Source organism: Oncorhynchus mykiss, chromosome 20, assembly GCF_057628025.1.
Source record: "Oncorhynchus mykiss isolate SJ-2025 chromosome 20, ASM5762802v1, whole genome shotgun sequence".
NCBI lineage: Eukaryota > Metazoa > Chordata > Actinopteri > Salmoniformes > Salmonidae > Oncorhynchus > Oncorhynchus mykiss.
Genome location: NC_143041.1, coordinates 36,367,977 through 36,391,386, shown reverse-complemented (window position 1 = coordinate 36,391,386; position 23,410 = coordinate 36,367,977). Strand labels below are relative to the sequence as shown.

General features: G+C 43.9%; 1 protein-coding gene and 1 long non-coding RNA gene across 2 annotated transcripts in view; one reads left to right on the top strand and one right to left on the bottom strand.

Moving 5' to 3' along the window:
* Positions 1–23,410, bottom strand: part of wdr27 (WD repeat domain 27) — a 152,791-nt gene that overhangs the window by 11,872 nt on the left and 117,509 nt on the right. The window lies entirely within an intron of this gene.
* LOC149974582 (uncharacterized) overlaps positions 17,586–23,410 on the top strand; it is a 133,965-nt gene continuing 128,140 nt past the window's right edge. The window contains exons 1-2 of the long non-coding RNA XR_016489489.1: positions 17,586–17,722; positions 18,091–18,152. This is a non-coding gene — a long non-coding RNA (uncharacterized LOC149974582). The remainder of the gene's footprint in view (positions 17,723–18,090; positions 18,153–23,410) is intronic.

Below are 23,410 nucleotides of genomic sequence, written 5' to 3'. Positions count from 1 at the left end.
TTTTCTATGGGGTTGAGATCTGGAGACTGGCTAGGCCACTCCAGGACCTTGAAATGCTTCTTACGAAGCAACTCCTTCTTTGCCCGGGCGGTGTGTTTGGGATCATTGTCATGCTGAAAGACCCAGCCATGTTTTATCTTCAATGTCCTTGCTGATGGAAGGAGGTTTTCACTCAAAATCTCACGATACATGGCCCCATTCATTCTTTCCTTTACACGGATAAATTGTCCTGGTCCCTTTGCAGAAAAACAGCCCCAAAGCATGATGTTTCCACCCCCATGCTTCACAGTAGGTATGGTGTTCTTTGTATGCAACTCAGCATTCTTTGTCCTCCAAACACGACGAGTTGAGTTTTTACAAAAAAAGGTATATTTTGGTTTCATCTGACCATATGACATTCTCCCAATCTTCTTCTGGATCATCCAAATGCTCTCTAGCAAACTTCAGACGGGCTTAAGCAGGGGGACACGTCTGGCACTGCAGGATTTGAGTCCCTGGCGGCGTAGTGTGTTACTGATGGTAGGCTTTGTTACTTTGGTCCCAGCTCTCTGCAGGTCATTCACTAGGTCCCCCCGTGTGGTTCTGGGATTTTTGCTCACCGTTCTTGTGATCATTTTGACCCCACGGGGTGAGATCTTGCGTGGAGCCCCAGATCGACGGAGATTATCAGTGGTCTTGTATGTCTTCCATTTCCTAATAATTGCTCCCACAGTTGATTTCTTCAAACCAAGCTGCTTACCTATTGCAGATTCAGTGCAGGTCTACAATTTTGTTTCTGGTGTCCTTTGACATCTAATTTTGTCTGTCATAGTTGAAGTGTACCTATGATGACAATTACAGGCCTCTCTCATCTTTTTAAGTGGGAGAACTTGCACAATTGGTGGCTGACTAAATACTTTTTTGCCCCACTGTATATCTTTCAACTATGCTGTGATGTTTAACATACAATTTCAATCTCTCTAATCCAATAGAATCCACAGATTGCGAGTTGAAGATATATACGTTTACCAAGAGTGTTAGTATATTAGTAATTGACTGACCCGGTCTCTCCAGATCTCCTAACAGTACTATTTAAATTTTAGATCAATGTTATGCATGTTCAGCCATTCTTGAACCTGAGACCAGAAACAGGCTACCTGAGGGCAATACAAAAATAAATGGTATATTAATTCTGTATCTGTAACGTCTGCTTCCAACTCACACCCTCAAACACATAGATCCCCTAAACGCAGCTCACACTCTCAAACACCTAGATCCCCTGAACGCAGCTCACTCTCCAGATCCCAATCACCCGAATTCTAATCACCTGTTCACACACCTGTATGTCATTATCACACACTATTTAGTTCAGTTCTTTGTACCCCCCATCACTGTGAAGTATTGTTTGTTTTGTGACACATGTCTTTTGGAGCGCTGGGTTTCCTGTGATTTACTCCTCCCGTGTATGAGAGCGTTTGCCTGTCTCACTAACGACGCCTTTTGCCTATTCCCTCCCTGTACTCGGATTTCCTGTTATCTACCTATTGCCTGATCTCCCGGACTACGTTACTAGCCTTTTCCCTGCCTGTACTGTTGCCCTTTAGGACCCCCTTTGTATGACCTTCTGCCTGCACCTGGACCCAGCTACCTGCCTCCTCCTGTGTATGACCTTCTGCCTGCCCCTGGACCCAGCTACCTGCCTCCTCCTGTGTATGACCTTCTGCCTGCCCCTGGACCCAGCTACCTGCCTCCTCCTGTGTATGACCTTCTGCCTGTCCCTGGACCCAGCTACCTGCCTCCTCCTGTGTATGACCTTCTGCCTGCCCCTGGACCCAGCTACCTGCCTCCTCCTGTGTATGACCTTCTGCCTACTCCTGGACCCAGCTACCTGCCTCCTCCTGTGTATGACCTTCTGCCTACCCCTGGACCCAGCTACCTGCCTCGTCCTGTGTATGACCTTCTGCCTGCCCCTGGACCCAGCTACCTGCCTCGTCCTGTGTATGACCTTCTGCCTGCCCCTGGACCCAGCTACCTGCCTCGTCCTGTGTATGACCTTCTGCCTGCCCCTGGACCCAGCTACCTGCCTCCTCCTGTGGTCCATTGCAATAAACACCTGCTGCCCCTGTGCTTGAAACCATCTCTCTGTCTCCCCTGGTCTTCATTCCAGAATACCTCACCAAAAACGACAGACTTCGGCGGAGCTGCAGCTACGTCTGGCCCGACAGGAGGAACGAATCGATGAACTCTGCGACCTCCTTCGCCTGTACATTTCTGCTTCACCGATATCAGGTGCCAAAGCCTCCTCTCGTTCATCTCCCCCATATCCATGCCTAATAAATACGACGGCTCCACAGGGAAATGTCAAGGATTTCTCATGCAGTGTAACCTGTACATAGACCATCATCCCGCTGACTTCACCTCTGACAAAGAGAGGGTGGACTTCATCTCCCTACTCACAGGCAAAGCTCTGGATTGGGTCACAACCCTGTGGGCCACTCAAAGTTCTGATATGTCCTCTGAATCACGTTTTCACGCCCTCTTCAAGGAGGTGTTTGACCATTCAGTTTCAGATCGTCACACACCTGTTATGTGAGCTGAGACAGGGCCATCTCACCACCACTGAGTATGTCCTTGAGTTCTGTACCATGGCTGCCGGCAGTGGATGGAGTGAACCAGCTCCCCTTACAGTCTACCGGAGGGGTCTTAATCGAGAGTTACAGACCGAACTGGCCTGCAGAGGAGATTTAATGGACCTAAACCAATGCATCCGGATGTCCATATCCATTGGCAACCTATTGGTGGACCATATGGCCCATGGCCTGCAAGTCTTTCAAACCCTTCTCTCGTCCATCACGGTCCAATAGCCCAGAACCCATTTCACTCGGCCACGCCCCTCTCACGCCAGCCGAGAGACACCGGTGGTTACTTGAAAACCGGTGCCTCTATTGTGGAGAGAGTAACCACCTACTCAATAGCAGTCCCATTCGCCCCCCCACAAAGGGGTGACCACAACCCCTCCACTTCCACCCGGGTAAGGACCTTCACTTTTTTTTTTTACCTTATCAAAAGGCAGTTTGGGATCCCGGCTCTTCTTCCTGCTAATGGGGTCACTCAGTTTGTGGAGGGACTAGAGGACTCGGGGGCTGCAGGAAATGTAATTGATGAACAATTGGCACAACAGTTAAGGATCAAACTAATCCTTGTTAATCCTCCCCTTAGGATCAATGCGGCAGGGGTAGCCTAGTGGGGCGGCAGGGTAGCCTAGTGGTTAGAGCGTTGGACTAGTAACCGTAACTAGTTCAAACCCCCGAGCTGACAAGGTACAAATCTGTCGTTCTGCCCCTGAACAGGCAGTTATCCCACTGTTCCTAGGCCGTCATTGAAAATAAGAATTTGTTCTTAACTGACTTGCCTGGTTAAATAAAGGTAAATAAAATGCGCTGGACGGACAACCTCTCGGAACTGGTCTTGTGACTCGCATGACCGAAAGGATCACCCTTCAGATTGGCCTCCTTCACTCGGTCATTCAGTTAATGGTGTTGTCTTCACCTATAAAGAACCCCTCATCCTCGGTCACCCCTGGCTAAGCCTTCACAACCCTGCCATCTCCTGGCGGCAAGGGGAACTACTGTCATGTACTCCCGCCTGTTTTAAGAACTGCTTCAGTCTACCCTATCACGCTACCTCTAGAAAGATCGGAGTCTGCCATTCCAACCCACCTGTATATGCCCAGTTCCTGAGTGTCTTCATCAAGAAGATGATCATTCTGAAGGAATACCTGACATGATGACTCCTTGCTGTCCCCAGTCCACCTGACCGTGCTGCTGCTCCAGTTTAAACTGTTCTGCCTTATTATTATTCGACCATGCTGGTCATTTATGAACATTTGAACATCTTGACCATGTTCTGTTATAATCTCCACCCGGCACAGCCAGAAGAGGACTGGCCACCCCACATAGCCTGGTTCCTCTAGGTTTCTACCTAGGTTTTGGCCTTTCTAGGGAGTTTTTCCTAGCCACCGTGCTTCTACACCTGCATTGCTTGCTGTTTGGGGTTTTAGACTGGGTTTCTGTACAGCACTTTGAGATATCAGCTGATGTACGAAGGGCTATATAAATAAATTTGATTTGATTTGATTCTGCCCCCTCATCGCCCTGAGGATGTGCGATCGACCTTCCTGGGGCATCGCCCCCTATGGGTTGGATCTACCCCTTGCTCAACCCAGACAATGAAGCTATGGACCCCTATATTGAAGAGGACCATGACATGGGATTCATCTGTCTATCCACGTCTCCGGCTGCATCCAGTTTCTCATTTGTGCAAAAAAATAAATAAAAAGGATTAGTAGTCTCCTTCCCTGCATAGATTACCAACCCCTCATTGACCTTAACATCAAGAATCGCTTCCCTCTTCCTCTGATTCCGGCCAGACTAGAACAAGTTGGACAGGCTACCATCTATTCCAAACTGGACCTTTGTAGTGCTTACAACCTGGTCCGTATCTGAAGTGGGGATGAGTGGAAGACGGCATTCATCGCCGCTAGGGGTCACTACGAATACCTGGTTAGGCTCTGCGGTCTCACCAATGCTCCCACAGTCTTCCAGTCCTTCATGAATGAAGTTTTCCAGGACAAGATCAACCAGTTCCTCATCGTGTACATTTACGATATCTTGATCTACTCTCACTCCCTTGCGGAACACATACAACAGTTCCTCCAACGGCTACAGGACCACCATCTTTATGTCAAGGCTGAGAAGAGCACCTTTCATGTTACTATGGTAACCTTCCTAGGGTTCGTACAGACACCAAAATGGACGAAGGCAAAGTCACGGCCATGCTTAACTGGCCCAAACCTACCACCGTAAAGGAACTACTACCGCCAATTCATCCAAAACTGCAGCAGCACAACCGCACATCTCTCAGCCTTCACCAGTACCCTCCAATGGACCGACACCGCCCTTACTACATTTGAGACCTTGAAACGCTTCTTCACCTCTGCACCCATCCTTAGGCAGCCAGATCCTACCCTTCCTTTTGTTCTGGAGGTGGATGCATCTAAGGTCGGCCTGGGAGCGGTTCTCTCTCAGCGGGACAGGACACCTCCCAAATTACACCCATGATGTTTAAATAAAATAAACAAGAATATCTTGTCATCTGGTTTGCCTGATAAGGAATTTCAAAATTATTTATACTTTTACTTTAGGTATTTAAGTATATTCTTAAAATTATTTACTTTTAATACTTAAGTATATTTAAAATCAAATCTTTTGACTTTTACTCAAGTAGTATTTTACTGGGTGACTCGAGTCATTTTCTGTCAAGGTATCTTTACTTTTACTCAAGTATGAAAATTGGGTACCTTTTCCACTACCGGTCACAAGAAAAAAAGTTACCATGATGAGATGATAGGTCTACATGCATTGTGAACTGTGCTCCATACTGAGATGGGCTGTCTGTTCCCACCCTGAGCGTTGATTCATCATGCAAGAGGCCATAAAGAAGCCAGATTTAGACATTGCGTATCATTTAACAGTTATTTTTCACGCATTGCTGCTCATATAAATAATTTATTATAATTTACCGGTTTCTCGCAGTTATTTATCCTGGGAAATGGGAGTGGTTTTGGGTGTTAAATCCCGGTAATTCTCAGTAACCGGGTTCCTGCCATTCAACCCTACTTTGAACTGTTGATTTGTGCCTCTTCCTTCCATCACATTGAGCCAGCTAGCTTAGCATAGCAATAACTCACATTACACACACACACGCATAGAATAACTCACATTATGTAACTGAAGCTAAGAACAACAAGTTTTTTTAGGTTGAGCTTCAAGATCCATCAACCAGATACAGATAGCTAAAAGATGATAAAGAATGTGTAACGGGATTCTTCCTGGGAAGGAGAGGCGGACCAAAACGCAGCGTGGTTATTTATAAACACCATTAATAAAGATGATAACTTGAACAATATACAAAACAAGAAAACGTGGAAAACCGAAACAGCCCTATCTGGTGCAACAAACACAAAGACAGGAACAATCACCCACAAAACCCAACACCAAACAGGCTACCTAAATATGGTTCCCAATCAGAGACAATGACTAACACCTGCCTCTGATTGAGAACCATATCAGGCCAAACATAGAAATAGACAAACTAGACATGTAACATAGAATGCCCACTCAGATCACACCCTGACCAAACAAAACATAGAAACATACAAAGCAAACTATGGTCAGGGTGTGACAGAATGATTAATAAAATACATCTAAACATATGGGAGGCCCTATATGAAACACTTCCATGTTGGTTCCTATCATTTGTCTGAAGACTTGCAACGCCAGGGTTGTGGGTTCGAATCAAATAACTACATGATCTATTTGAATAGTTGAAGGAAAGCCATAAGTGGTTAGTTGAACGTTTTAAAGCGGCCCTGGCCTGCAAGTGAGCGGTCAACACGACTCCAGCTTTCTAAAGCTTTCTCAGAACTCCTATACTGTGGAGGGGAACAGCACAACATAACTCAATACAGAGAGCAGGGGGAAAGAACTGGAATGCTGACGTGAACTTGAAGCCCAGCATGTGTGTGTGTGCACGTGTGACCCTGAAGGTCATCCACACATTACAACCAACCATAATCAGTCAAGGTTGCATCGTGATTCTCCACCCTTCTCTCATTGATTTTAAAGCATAAGATTGGTGCATTGGGTCTGGAGGGAGTTTCCACCATAGTACATCCATTACAGGAAGTGTTCAAGTGCACACTTCGGAAGAAGGGTGGATAATCTGTGCACAGCCTAAGATGTTTCTCTTGAAGGAATCATTTTGAGCAAAGCGGGACCATAGACATACATCATCGGACACAGAAATGATGTTATAGTAAAGAGTTATTTGGGAATACAAGGTGAAAGATCAGTTCATTGATCAGTGATTCTGCACAGTAGACGATCCCAAACACTACAAGCATGTTTCCTTAGCGTGACACCCTAAGTGTCATGAACATTCATGCCCAGGATATCTGTCAAACGGAGACTGAATGTGAACTTTCAAGATAATGGCGTGCTGCGTGTGATGTGTTTCTTATACATATGTAAATGAAACTAGCCCTGGTAAGGCAGCAACCTAAACACACTCCCTCTTCTTGTCCCTATCCAATGTCTAGGTGGAGGAGAGATGTATAAAACTACAAGAGCTCCCACTCTCTTTATCACGTGTCTAATAAAGTAGAGTGGTTGTGGGGAGATGTCTAAAACCTTCCACGTCTTTAATATGTTATGTGGTTACTGTTGATCCTCTGTGTGTGTGTGTGTGTGTGTGTGTGTATATATATATACACAGTACATACAGTGAGGCAAAAAAGTATTTAGTTAGCCACCAATTGTGCAAGTTCTCTCACTTAAAAAGGAGTGTGACTGTTTGAGGTTGTGGACAGGTGTCTTTTATACTGATAACAAGTTCAAACAGGTGCCATTAATACAGGTAACGAGTGGAGGACAGAGGAGCCTCTTAAAGAATAAGTTACAGGTCTGTGAGAGCCAGAAATCATGCTTGTTTGTAGGTGACCAAATACTTATTTTCCACCATAATTTGCAAATAAATTCATTAAAAATCCTACAATGTGATTTTCTGGATTTTTTTTCTCATTTTGTCTGTCATAGTTAAAGTGTACATATGATGAAAATTACAGGCCTCTCATCTTTTTAAGTGGGAGAACTTGCACAATTAGTGGCTGACTAAATACTTTTTTGCCCCACTGTGTGTGTGTGTGTATATATATATATATATATACAGTGCCTTGCGAAAGTATTCGGCCCCCTTGAACTTTGCGACCTTTTGCCACATTTCAGGCTTCAAACATAAAGATATAAAACTTAATTTTTTTGTGAAGAATCAACAACAAGTGGGACACAATCATGAAGTGGAACGACATTTATTGGATATTTCAAACTTTTTTAACAAATCAAAAACTGAAAAATTGGGTGTGCAAAATTATTCAGCCCCCTTAAGTTAATACTTTGTAGCGCCACCTTTTGCTGCGATTACAGCTGTAAGTCGCTTGGGGTATGTCTCTATCAGTTTTGCACATCGAGAGACTGACATTTTTTCCCATTCCTCCTTGCAAAACAGCTCGAGCTCAGTGAGGTTGGATGGAGAGCATTTGTGAACAGCAGTTTTCAGTTATTTACACAGATTCTCGATTGGATTCAGGTCTGGACTTTGACTTGGCCATTCTAACACCTGGATATGTTTATTTTTGAACCATTCCATTGTAGATTTTGCTTTATGTTTTGGATCATTGTCTTGTTGGAAGACAAATCTCCGTCCCAGTCTCAGGTCTTTTGCAGACTCCATCAGGTTTTCTTCCAGAATGGTCCTGTATTTGGCTCCATCCATCTTCCCATAAATTTTAACCATCTTCCCTGTCCCTGCTGAAGAAAAGCAGGCCCAAACCATGATGCTGCCACCACCATGTTTGACAGTGGGGATGGTGTGTTCAGCTGTGTTGCTTTTACGCCAAACATAACGTTTTGCATTGTTGCCAAAAAGTTACATTTTGGTTTCATCTGACCAGAGCACCTTCTTCCACGTTTGGTGTGTCTCCCAGGTGGCTTGTGGCAAACTTTAAACGACACTTTTTATGGATATCTTTAAGAAATGGCTTTCTTCTTGCCACTCTTCCATAAAGGCCAGATTTGTGCAATATACGACTGATTGTTGTCCTATGGACAGAGTCTCCCACCCCAGCTGTAGATCTCTGCAGTTCATCCAGAGTGATCATGGGCCTCTTGGCTGCATCTCTGATCAGTCTTCTCCTTGTATGAGCTGAAAGTTTAGAGGGACGGCCAGGTCTTGCTAGATTTGCAGTGGTCTGATACTCCTTCCATTTCAATATTATCGCTTGCACAGTGCTCCTTGGGATGTTTAAAGCTTGGGAAATCTTTTTGTATCCAAATCCGTCTTTAAACTTCTTCACAACAGTATCTCGGACCTGCCTGGTGTGTTCCTTGTTCTTCATGATGCTCTCTGCGCTTTTAACGGACCTCTGAGACTATCACAGTGCAGGTGCATTTATACGGAGACTTGATTACACACAGGTGGATTGTATTTATCATCATTAGTCATTTAGGTCAACATTGGATCATTCAGAGATCCTCACTGAACTTCTGGAGAGAGTTTGCTGCACTGAAAGTAAAGGGGCTGAATAATTTTGCACGCCCAATTTTTCAGTTTTTGATTTGTTAAAAAAGTTTTAAATATCCAATAAATGTCGTTCCACTTCATGATTGTGTCCCACTTGTTGTTGATTCTTCACAAAAAAATACAGTTTTATATCTTTATGTTTGAAGCCTGAAATGTGGCAAAATGTCGCAAAGTTCAAGGGGGCCGAATACTTTCGCAAGGCACTGTATATATATATATATATATATATATATATATTCCGTATTGCATATCACATTGAGAATATGGCTAGCTCAATAAAACAGTTTTGATCATGCTAACTTTTTGTCAATCATCCAATGTGTTTGGATGGCTTTACAAAAGGACAGAATGTCTTTGTTAATCTTTGCTGGGTGCTATTAAGAATCTGAGGATGTAGTCTTTGGCCTTTTTAAGGTTTGAGGAGCTATTTAAGGAGCTTAGACCACAGGAGAGGAGCCACACAGTGAGTGGGGGGTCATTATTGTAAATAAAGGACCATCTGTCAGGTTGGATGGGGAGTGTCGCTGCACAGCTGTTTTCATGTCTCTCCAGAGATGTTCGATGGGATTCATGTCCGAGCTCTGGTTGGGCCACTCAAGGATATTCAGAGACTTGTTCTGAAGCCACTCCTGCATTGTCTTGGCTGTGTGCTTAGGGTTGTTGTCCGGTTGGAAGGTGAACCTTTGCCCCCAGTCTAAGGTCCTGAGCGCTCTGAAGCAGGTTCTCATCAAGGATCTCTCTGTACTTTGCCCTGTTCATCTTTCCCTTGATCCTGACTAGTCTCCCAGTCCCTGCCGCTGAAAAACATCCCCACAGCATGATGCTGTCATCACCATGCTTCACATAGGGATGGTGCCAGGATTCCTCCAGACGTGACACTTGGCATTCAGGCCAAAGAGTTCAATCTTAGTTTTATCAGACCAGAGAATCTTGTTTCTCATGGTCTGAGAGTCTTTTAGGTGTCTTCTGGCAAACACCAAGCAGGCCGTCACGTGCCTTTTACTGAGGAGTTGCTTCCCTCTGGCCACTCTACTATAAAGACCTGATTGGTGGCGTCCTGCAGAGATGGTTGTTCTTCTGGAAGGTTCTCCCATCTCCACAGAGAAACTCTGGAGCTCATCGGGTTCATGGTCACCTCCCTGACCAAGGCCCTTTTCCCCCGATTCCTTGGCAGGGCGGCCAGATCTAGGAAGAGTCTTGGTGGTTCTAAACTTCTTCCATTTAAGAATGATGGAGGCCACTGTGTTCTTGGGGACCTTCAATGCTGCAGAAACATTTGTAGGTTTTCTGTAGGTTTAAGTCAGTGTCCATGGCTGTGTATCGATCTCCAATTCTGATCTTTTTTTCCACTAATTAGTACTCAGAAATACACCACAACCATGACACACCACCACTACCACTACCATGACACACCACCACCAACATGGCACACCACCACCAACATGGCACACCACCACTACCATGGCACACCACCACTACCATGACACACCACCACTACCATGACACACCACCACCAACATGGCACACCACCACCAACATGGCACACCACCACTACCATGGCACACCACCACTACCATGACACACCACCACTACCACCACTACCACCACCACTACCATGACACACCACCACAACCATGACACACCACCACAACCATGACACACCACCACAACCATGACACACCACCACTACCACCACTACCACCACCACTACCATGACACACCACCACAACCATGACACACCACCACAACCATGACACACCACCACTACCATGAGACACCACCAATACCATGACACACCACCACTACCATGACACACCAACACTACCACCACTACCATGACACACCACCACTACTACATGAAACACCACCACTACCACCACTACCATGACACACCACCACTACCATGGCACACCACCACTACCACCACCACTACCATGACACACCACCAACACTACCATAACACACCACCAACACTACCATAACACACCACCAACACTACCATGACACACCACCAACACTACCATGACACACCACCACCACTACCATGACACACCACCACCACTACCATGACACACCACCACCACTAACTACCATGACACACCACCACCACTAACTACCATGACACACCACCACCACTAACTACCATGACACACCACCAACACTACCATGACACACCACCACCACTTACATGACACACCACCACCACTACCATGACACCACCACCACTACCATGACACACCACCACTACCATGACACACCACCACCACTTACATGACACACCACCACCACTTACATGACACACCACCACCACTACCATGACACACCACCACCACAATCAATACCATACCACCACCATTACCATGACACACCCCCACCCCGACACACCCCCACCTCTACCATGACACACCCCCACTACCATGACACACCACCACCACCATGACACACCCCCACCATCACCACTACTACATAACACACCACCACCACCACCACTACATGACACACCACCACCACCACCACTACATGACACACCACCACTACTACATGACACACCACCACTACTATATGACACACCACCACTACTACTATACGACACACCACCACTACTACATGACACACCCCCACTACTACATGACACACCCCCACTACCATGACACACCACCACCACCATGACACACCCCCACCATCACCACTACTACATAACACACCACCACCACCACCACTACATGACACACCACCACCACCACCACTACATGACACACCACCACTACTACTATATGACACACCACCACTACTACTATATGACACACCACCACTACTACTATACGACACACCACCACTACTACATGACACACCACCACCACCACCACTACATGACACACCACCACCACCACCACTACATGACACACCACCACTACTACTATATGACACACCACCACTACTACTATATGACACACCACCACTACTACTATACGACACACCACCACTACTACATGACACACCCCCACTACCATGACACACCACCACTACTACTATATGACACACCACCACTACTACTATATGACACACCACCACCACCACTACATGACACACCACCACTACTACTATACGACACACCACCACTACTACATGACACACCCCCACTACTACATGACACACCCCCACCACCACCATGACACACCACCACCATCACCACTACTACATGACACACCCCCACCACCATGACACACCATCACCACCATGACACACCACCACCATCATCACTACTACATGATACACCACTACCATCACCACTACTACATGACACACCCCCACCACCACCACCATGACACACCACCACCACTACTACATGACACACCCCCACCACCATGACACACCACCACGACACTCCACCATGACACACCACCATCATGACCAAACCACCCTCACCACCACCACCATGACAATCTTGACTCCCTGACTCTTACAGATGCAAACTGTCAGTTTAGTCAGTTAACTGAGCTTCAGAGAGAAAGGGAGAGAGAGATATAGAGATGAGGACGTGACGAGTGAGAAAGAAGGAAACAGAGATTGAGGGAGAGAGAGAGAGATAGGTAGAGTACAGGAGTATTTGAGAGGATGTGTGGAGGAGTGTGATAGCTCTCTGACACCAGTAGCTGTCTGTGGAGTGGAGCATTGTGGAGGGAAAAACTCTAATGCTCTACCTAACTGTCATCCTAAAAGGGAAAAATTAAAGAGGAATGAATCACCTAAACAGCTCTAAAGATGAGCAAAAAAATACTGTATGAAATAAACAATACAAATACTGAGCTATATTGTACGGAACAAAGAAAATGGGACAACTATATTATTTTATACGAATTCAATTGCTCGCCGAAAGTTGTACTTTTTTCTCTCAAAAAGTTAGGCATCAAAATTATTGGCACCCCTGTTTTCAATAAAATAAAATAAAATCAATTTTTATCTAAAACATCAGTAGATATCACAAAATTCTTATACAGAAACCCAGCATAAAACCTCAAACAATAAGCAATGTAGATGTAGAAAAACTCAAATGGCTTTACATAGCTGAGCATTCAGAATACAAGCATTTCACTACACCTGCGATAACATCCGCAAATCTGTGTAAGTGACCAATAAACTTTGATTTGAAAACCTTTCAATACCGCACCTTGCAAGATAAATGGCACTGAGGCTAATAATATAAAATGTTTTATGAGATTGGAGAACACATTGGGAGGGATCTTAGACCATTCCTCCATACACAATCTTTCCAGATCTTTGATATCGTTTGTCTGCGCTAATGAACTTCCCTCTTCAACCACAGGTTTTCAATGGGGTTCCAGTCCGGAGACAGAGAATACCATTGCAAAATGTAGATTTTGTGGTCAATTCACCATTTCTTTGTGGATTTTGATGTGTGCTTGAGGTTATTGTCTTGCTGGAGGATACACTTGCAGCCAAGTTTCATGGCAGAGGAAACCAATTTTTTGGCAAAAATGTCCTGGTACTGGGTAAAGTTCCTGATGCCGTTGACTTTAAAGGGGTACTTCAGGATTTTGGCAATGAGGTCCTTTATCTACTTCCCCATAGACTTCCAGTCATTGCACCAACGCTATTTAGCATTGGCTCACGAAACTACCTCTAAACTTCCTTCATACTGGACACAGGAACATCAAAATGGTATTCACAAGTTCATCTGACTCTGGGGAAGTAGATGGCATCATTAACAAGGGCTCCAGGACCAGTGGAAGCAAAATAGCCCCATAACATCAAAGCTCCACCACCATATTCTACAGTAGGTATGGGGTTATTTTCTGCTTATACATTCTTATTTCAACGCCAAACCCCACCTGTGGTGTGCGTGGCCAAAGAGCTATATTTTCATGTCATCCAGCAAATGTAAATGCCTGGAGTTCGCTAAATGCATTGACACTTGGATTGGAACCGGTGCTACGGTCAGACGACATGAAAATAGAGCTCTTTGGCCACGCACACCAGTGGATGTTTGGTCTCGAAATAAGGATGCACAAGCAGAAAATAAATCCCCTATACTGAGCTATATTGTATAGCTACTCACACAAGCACATACTTGCATTGCATTGATGCACCAGCCTTCAATGCAACACCTGTATTGTTCAAACAAGGAGTTTAAATAAAGTAAAGTCATGCTATCCTCTTTTATAAACACGACACATGTAGAAATAGTTGCAACAAGGCATCATCCCTGGCTGTTACAAGTGTGAAAGTACTTAGACAACCACTTGCGAGGTAAGGGGACTTTTATGGTAGCCGATTTAGATCCTACACAGGAAACCTATTAAAGGTTTACAGAGGTATGCCCCTATGAAAACCCACAGGAGTTTACAAGACGAAGAAGGCCAGGGGGAATAACAGTAAACCTGAGAGCTGGGATCTGTCATTATTGTGTAAATACAGAATGGTTGGGTGGATAGCCTTACTCCTGGAGAGCAGATGGAGTTTAACATATATTAAGAGGGTGGTGATTTTTGAAGTATGCAACTACAGTATGTGATGACTTGTTACAGTTTCTCCTTACTCATGGTATTCACTTAAAGCCGCACTCTCAAATATTTGTATAATTTCAGCCAGTAGTTTGGAAAGTGATGCTAATGAGCCAAAACAGGTCCCTGTTTTTTTGTGTTCTACGTCATCCAAATGTGTACTACATCATCAAATCTGTGCAATATGTTACAAATGTATTGTGCTTAAGGTCCCGGAGTGCATCTGTAAAGTTTGCATAAAGATGTTTCACACCCCGATGACGACCTGCGAGCGGAAACATTGCTAAAGGGATAGTTCACGCAAATTACATAATTACATGTTGGTTTCCTTACCCTGTGAGCAGTCTATGGACAAGGTATGACAGCAATCCTAGCTTGGGTTTTGTTTCCCTGGCACTGTTTTCACATGCTAATGTTTTAGCATGTGTGGCACAAATCCATTGCAAATTATGGTACCCATATTAGCATTTGTCGGCTAATATACTGTAGGTCCCATGTGAAACTGTGAATACTGAAGGCCTACAGTACATGGGTGTTGGAGGATTGACAGTATTGATTCACATTGATATGGAACTAGGATAGACTCAAGTGTCAGGGTTAATTCAACCACACGCTTTGTCTTGCTCTCTCCTGGGTCAAACCCTTTCAACAGAAGGGGACTGTCTTTGTTTCTGCATCCCAACTTAATCCTGTAATCTCTCTGTTATTTACACTTCTGGTTGTCGGCCCCATACAAGAGAGAAACAACTAAGGAAATCCACCCACTCTGGCCAAACATTAGATCAACAGAAATTCTAAGTTAATCAGAAGCAGCCTGGTCCAGATCGGCCAAGGCACTCAGCACATCACGGCATTTTAGTGGATAGGATCAACACGAAGATCAGACAGAGAGAGAGAAAGAAGAGGAGAAACATTTAGAAGAAAATAGGAAAGGGATGAGAGGAGAGGAGAATAGAGAGAAGAGAAGAGCAGAGAAGAGAGGAGAAGAGGAGAAAAGAGAAGACAAGAGGAAGCAGCTGTTTCTGGATACAGAACTGACTTAAACCCTCCAGGGTCCTGACTGAAAGACTCACAATTCCCCCAGGACAGGATGCCTTTCCCATCTGCCTGAACTAGGGCTTGAACTGTCAAAAAAATGGAGCAGACTAATGCTAGCAGTGATAGCCCACCGGTGTTTCTATCCACGGCTGGGTACAAATGCTTCTGGTGTGAGATTATTTCCACACAATCACAAGATGAAGATAAGGTGGAACTGGAAAATGGACAGGGATTTGTCCGGCCAGATACACATAATGGTGATGAGGGTGCCAGGTAGCCTAGCGGTTAAGAGAGTTGGGTCGGTAACCAAATGGTCACTGGTTTGACGAGCCGACGAGGTAAAAAATCTGTCAATGTGCCCTTGAGCAAGACATTTAACACTAATTGCCTCTGCAAAATGCAATGACCTCACTGTTTCAGATGTAGTATATATGTTTTAAAAATATATGTTCCTTTATTATTTTCCCCTAACACTACCACCACTCCCTCGATTGGAGTAAACTAATGGACAACAACACTTAGGCTTATGCATACCATATACATTTTACAGACACATATTTTTAATCCCATCTTTTAGCTACCCTCAACCCCTCCCATCTATCGCTGAAGACCATTCATTTTGATTTCTATTTGCCATACACTACTGTTCAAAAGCTTGGGGTCACTTAGAAATGTCCTTGTTTTCCAAGAAAACATACATGAAATGATTTGCAAAATGAATAGGAAATATAGTCAAGACGTTGACAAGGTTACAAATAATGTGTAGTAACCTGGTATATTTATGTTTACCAATAATGGCAGTATTGACTCAAGACGGGGGTTTGCTTTCTGCTATCCGTAGCTATTTCCTATGTCTGCCTATATAACTAGGATTAAGAAAGCTTCAGGTAGTTTAAGCTAGGTGCATCAAAGAATGTAACTCTAAGTTACAATTGAATACTAAACTGTATTTAAGTCTCATGAGTTGTAACTCTAAGAAGCCTTTAAGGATACTACATATTTGGCGATGAGGATAACTATGGAGAACTGCGTTGGATTTTTTTTGCCACAAATGTAATCTTATGGCTGCAATCCCGTTAACGGGAGCGATATGACAACAGCCAGTGAAAGTGCAGGGCGCCAATTTCAAAACATCAAAAATCTCATAATTAAAATTCCTCAAACATACATGTATCTCATACCATTTTAAAGCTAATCTTGTTGTTAATCCCACCACAGTGTCCGATTTCAAATATACTTTACTTAACCTGTTAGAGCTCTAGGGGCGCTATTTCATTTTTGGATAAAAAACGTTCCCGTTTTAAGCGCGATATTTTGTCACGAAAAGATGCTCGACTATGCATATTCTTGACAGTTTTGGAAAGAAAACACTCTGAAGTTTCAGAATCTGCAAAGATTTTGTCTGTAAGTGCCCCAGAACTCATTCTACAGGCGAAACCAAGATGATGCATCACCCAGGAATTAGCAGAATTTCTGAAGCTCTGTTTTCCATTCTCTCCTTATATGGCTGTGATTGCGCAACGAATGAGCCTACACTTTCTGTCGTTCGCCCAAGGTCTTAGCAGCATTGTGACGTATTTGTAGGCATATCATTGGAAGATTGACCATAAGAGACTACATTTTCCAAGTGTCCGCCTGGTGTCCTGCGTCGAATTCGGTGCGCAATTGCCAGCTGCTTCTACTTTACCATTTGATTCAGGGGAGAAAGCATGTGTCCAAGAACGATGTATCAATGAAGAGATATGTGAAAAACACCTTGATGATTGATTCTAAACAACGTTTGCCATGTTTTCAGTCGATATTATGGAGTTAATTTGGAAAAAAGTTCGCGTTTTGAGGACTGAATTTTCGGATTTTTTTTGGTAACCAAATGTGATGTATAAAACGGAGCTATTTCTAATACACAAGGAATCTTTTTGGAAAAACTGAGCATCTGCTATCTAACTGAGAGTATCCTCATTGAAAACATCAGAAGTTCTTCAAAGGTAAATGATTTTATTTGAAGGCTTTTATGTTTTTGTTAATGTTGCGTGCTGGATGCTAACGCTAATGCTAACGCTAAATGCTAACGCGAAATGCTAACGCTAGCTAGCTACTTTTACACAAATGATTGTTTTCCTATGGTTGAGAAGCATATTTTGAAAATCTGAGATGACAGTGTTGTTTACAAAAGGCTAAGCTTGAGAGATGGCATATTTATTTCATTTCATTTGCGATTTTCATAAATAGTTAACGTTGTGTTATGCTAATGAGCTTGCTGATAGATTTACACAATCCTGGATACAGGGGTTTTTTCATAGCTAAACGTGACGCAGAAAACGGAGCGATTTGTCCTAAACAAATAATCTTTCAGGAAAAACTGAACATTTGCTATCTGAGAGTCTCCTCATTGAAAACATCTGAAGTTCTTCAAAGGTAAATGATTTTATTTGAATGCTTTTCTGTTTTTTTGTGTAAATGTTGCCAGCTGAATGCTAATGCTAAATGCTACGTTAGCCTACAATACTGTTACACAAATGCTTGTTTTGCAATGGTTGAGAAGCATATTTTGAAAATCTGAGATGACAGTGTTGTTAACAAAAGGCTAAGCTTGAGAGCTAGCATATTTATTTCATTTCATTTGCGATTTTCATGAATAGTTAACGTTGCGTTATGGTAATGAGCTTGAGTCTGTATTCACGATCCCGGATCTGGGATGGGGAGATCAGAAAGGTTAATGCAACCGCTGTGTCACATTTCAAAAAAACTTTACGGAAAAAGAAACCCATGCAATAAAGTAAAAGTCACAATAGCCGCAATGATGGCGTCAACATAAACAAGAAATTACATGATAAATATTCCCTTACCTTTGATGATCTACATCAGAAAGCACTCCAGGAATCCCAGGTCCACAATATATGTTTGTTTTGTTCGATAATGTCCGTTATTTATGTCCAAATACTTTCTTATGTTAGCGCGTTTGGTATACATATCCAAACACTCATTCTGGTCAGCGTTACGTCAGACAAAAACTTCAAAAAGTTATATTACAGGTTGAAGAAACATTTCAATCTAAGTACAGAATCTATCATTCGGATGTTTTTAACATATAGCTTCAATAAAGTTCCAACCGGAGTATTCCTTTGTGTCTTCATGAGCAATGGAACGCAAGTGGATACCACGAGGAATAAGCGTGATCAGAAAATGGCTGACTGCCAGACACCTGATAGATTCTGCTCTCATTCACTCCCACAACACCGTAGAAGTCTCATTCAAATTTCTATAGATGGTTGACATCTAGTGGAACCCATAGGCAGTGCAACATCATTCATATCTAAAGAGGATTTCATTAGGGACTGTGGTGAATACATACAAAGCTCAGATTTCTCACTTCCTATTTTGATTTCTCCTCAGCATTTTGCCTGCAATTTTGCCTCACAGACATCATTCAAACAGTTTTAGAAAATTTAGAGTGTTTTCTATCAAATACTAATAATAATATGCATATATTAGCAACTGAGACTGAGGAGCAGGCCGTTTACTTTGGCCAACTTATTCATCCAAGCTACTCAATACTGCCCCCCCAGCCATAAGAAGTTAATGGAGTGTTTGGCGTGCGACGCGGGAGGTGAGACTCAAGTGAGCGGTGGGAGATTCTGAAGTATTGATTCCCTGGATACGGGTAGGACAAATTATTGACTGTGTGAGGGGAGAAAGAATCGGAAAAGATGGCTTTGGCAACAATAGGCTCGCTACTACCATTTGATTCTAAGAATCAGGAATGGGAGGAGTACTGTGAAATAATGGAACATTTCTTTGCTGCTAATGTAATAACTGATGCCACTATACAGAAATCCATACTCATACGCTTTGTAGGTGCACAAACGTACAGCTTAATGAGAAACCTGTAGAGCCCAGATAAACCAGGAGAAAAGTCATTCATAGATTTAGTCGATCTATTACAAAATCAGTTAAATCCCAAACCCAGTGAGATAGTACAAAGATTCAAGTTGGATTCATGCATAAGAAATCCTACCGAATCAGTGGGGGAATATGTAGCTGAGTTGAGAAAACTAGCATTGGACTGTAACTATGGGAATACATGATCGCAAATGCTACGCGATCGGCTGGTGTGTGGGATTAATGATGACAGGATACAAATACGATTGTTATCAGAGCCTAATCTCACATTTGAGAATGCATTCAAACCGGTCCAGGCCATGGAGTCCGCAAATTGAAATGCACTGGATTTGCAGGCAAGGGGCGCAACTGCGTGTGGTAAACTCCATATGGTAAAAGAGAGCAGCTCTGGCCGCGTTGAATTTCAAAGAACGGAAACCCTGTTTGCAGCAGCCAAGAGAGTCTATTGTCTTTGCAAAGGCAAACACAGCGATTGACTGTAAATTCAAACACGAAAAGTGTTATGCATGTGGGATAATAGGCCACGTTGCGAGGGCGTGCAGCAATAAAAATAAAAAAAGCTACGGGCTGCAGAAAAGGGAACGGACAGAAAACCGAACACCTCCAGACGCTCTAGCTACCGCTCTAATCAAGTGATAGAAAGTGAAAGTGAGGGCGCAGACGCAGTGCAAGCATTCTCAATGTACAGTGCACAGGGGGCGAATATGAAGAAGGTGAAGCCTTTCATTGTGGAAATGGGAATACATGCATTTAAGGTACCGTTTGAACTAGACACAGGATGTAGTGTCACGCTGATGAACAGGTCCCAATTCTATAGGAAGTGGAAAACCGTTGAAGTGCCTAAACTGAGAGACACCATCATTAAACTCAAAACGTACACGGGGAAGAAGATCACTGTGATTGGAGTTGCTGATGTTCAAGTGGAATAGCATCGACAAAAGAAAGGTCTGCCTCTCTTAGTAGTGGAAGGTACTGGCCCCAGCTTACTAGGAAGAGGGTGGTTGGAGGAAATAAAATTGAACTGGGATGAAATCAAACATGTCACCACAGAGACATTGACACTACAGCAGGTGCTTTCAAAGCATGAGTGTGTTTTCAAAGAAGAGCTAGGAACATTAAAAGGGGTCCAAGCTACCATTCATGTTGCTGCTGATGCTATTCCCAGATTCTATAGGCCAAGATCAGTTCCATATGCCATGAAGCCTAAAGTGGATGTGGAAATTGACAGACTCTTAGCAGAGGATATAATTGTACCTGTCAAGTTTTCTGAGTGGGCAGCACCAGTTGTTCACATACTAAAACCAGATGGTTCAATCAGATTATGCGGTGACTATAAACTGACTGTAAATAGAGTTTCCTCACTGGAGCAGTACCCCATACCCAAAGTGGAGGATTTGCTTTCAACGTTAACTGGAGGGCAACAGTTTACAAAACTGGACATGAGTCACGCATATCAGCAAGCGCTAATGGTTAAGCTTCACAGAAGTACCTGACCATAAACACCCACAGAGGGATGTTTACCTATAAACGCTTACCTTTCAGGGTGTCTTCTGCACCAGCTATCTTCCAAAGAACTATGGAGGGAATTCTACAGGGGATACCCAAGGTAGCGGTTTACCTCAATGACATTCTTGTCACGGGAGTCACGAAGGAGGAACATCTCAGAAACGTAGGTGAAGTTTTGAGGAGGATGGAGGACGCCGGTCTCCGGCTGAAGAGGAGCAAGTGTACACTGTTAGCTGATGAAGTGCAGTACCTGGGTCACAAGGTGGATGCCAAGGGGTTACACACTGTCAAAGCTAAAGTGAGGGCTGTTGTGGAAGCTCCACCTCCGACAAACGTTACAGAGCTGAAAGCCTATCGAGGCTTACTGAATTATTATAATCACTTTCTCCTGAACCTCTCTACCCTCTTAGCTCCTCTACATCAACTGATAAGGAGGGTTGTGGCCTAGAAATGGTCAGAAAGACAGGAAGAAGCTTTTGCAAAGTCAAAGGTGTTACTGCAATCAGCTGAAATGCTAGTGCACTACTCAGCAGACAGAGATCTCATCTTATCGCGTGATGCCTCATTGTATGGTGTGGGGGCGGTGCTATCCCACCGGATGGAGAATGGTGCAGAGAAACCTATCGGGTTCATGTCAAGAACGTTAACACCAGCGGAGAAAAAGTACTCTCAGCTGGACAAGGAAGGACTGGCTGTCACATTCGGAATACAGAGATTCCACAAGTACTTGTATGGGTGAACATTCACTATCGTGACCGACCATAAGTCTCTGATCTCTCTGTTCCATGAACAAAAGCCAGTACCACAAATGGTTTCTCCAAGAGTTCAACGTTAGGCTGTGTGGCACCGGGCCTATGAGTACAGAATAATTTACAAACCAGGTAGATACCATGGGAATGCTGATGCTCTGAGTAGGCTGCCCGTTCCAGAAATCATCATTCAGGAAGAAGAAAATGACCAGGGCTTGATGATCGATGTGTTGGATGATGCACCGGTAAACACAACCCAAATCAAGCAAATCAAAGGATGTGACGCTATCACAAGTGCATGAATTTGTCCTGAGAGGATGGCCTACAGTGACTGAGCCTCAGATCATGCCTTACTACACTCGCCGCTTGGCATTGAGTGTTCGAGGTGGATGTGTTCTGTGGGGTTCCAGAGTAGTTATCCCACCACAAGGGCGGGGATTGCTACTGAATTTGTTGCATCAGTCGCATCCAGGTATGTCGAGAATGAAAGGCCTAGTGAGGTCATATGTCTGGTGGCCAAAGATGGACCACGATGTGGAAAATGAGGTTAGCCGGTGTGCAAATTGTCAGAGAAACAGGAAGTCACCCCCCACCGCGCCATTACATCCATGGGAATGGGCAGAAAAACCATGGACACGACTACATGTGGACTACGCTGGACCTTTCCTAGGAAAATGTTTCCTTGTGCTGATTGATTCTCATTTAAAGTGGATGGATGTTTACCCCATGAACATGTCAACATTGTACGCTACGATTGAGAAGTTGAGACAAAGCTTCAGTGTTATGGGATTGCCGCAAATGTTGGTTAGTGACAATGCTACTTGTTTTAAAAGCACTAAATTCACAAGTTTATGAAACAAAATGGGATTCAGCATGTAACATTGGCCCCTTTTCACCCATCTTCAAACGGATTAGCAGAATGTGCGGTTCAGACCTTGAAGGAGGGGATGAGGAAGATACAAGGGCCCAGCATTGAAACAAAGGTGTCAAGATTCTTGTTTAGCTACAGGATTACTCCTCAAGCTACAACCGGGTTGTCACCTGCAGAAATGTTGATGTCAAGGAGGTTAAGGTCAACCTTGGATCTCATCAGACCAGACCTGAAAATACAACAAAAGCAATGGAATCAAAAATGTAATCATGACACCCGAGCCAAACTCAGAAGTTTCTCACTTAGAGATGATGTCTATACAAGAAACTATGGGTTTGGTCCTAAATGGATTCCAGCTACCACTGAGGATCATCTGTGATACTGTGATCATCGGAAGTGGACAAAGACTAAGGAGACACGTGGATTAGATCCGAGCTCGAATTCCAGTTCCATCCGGAGATTAATTCTTAAACGAGCAGGACAGGACATTGGAACGTTCCCCAGAGTTGCAGTTGGACAAACCACCTGAGACCAACAATGCTCAACTTCCTGAGACCACCAGTCCGGCACGACCTCCTCCTGTGAAGTCTCCACAAAAGGACTTTGTTTCACCATCAAGGGGTGAAGATCTGGTGGCACCAGCTACA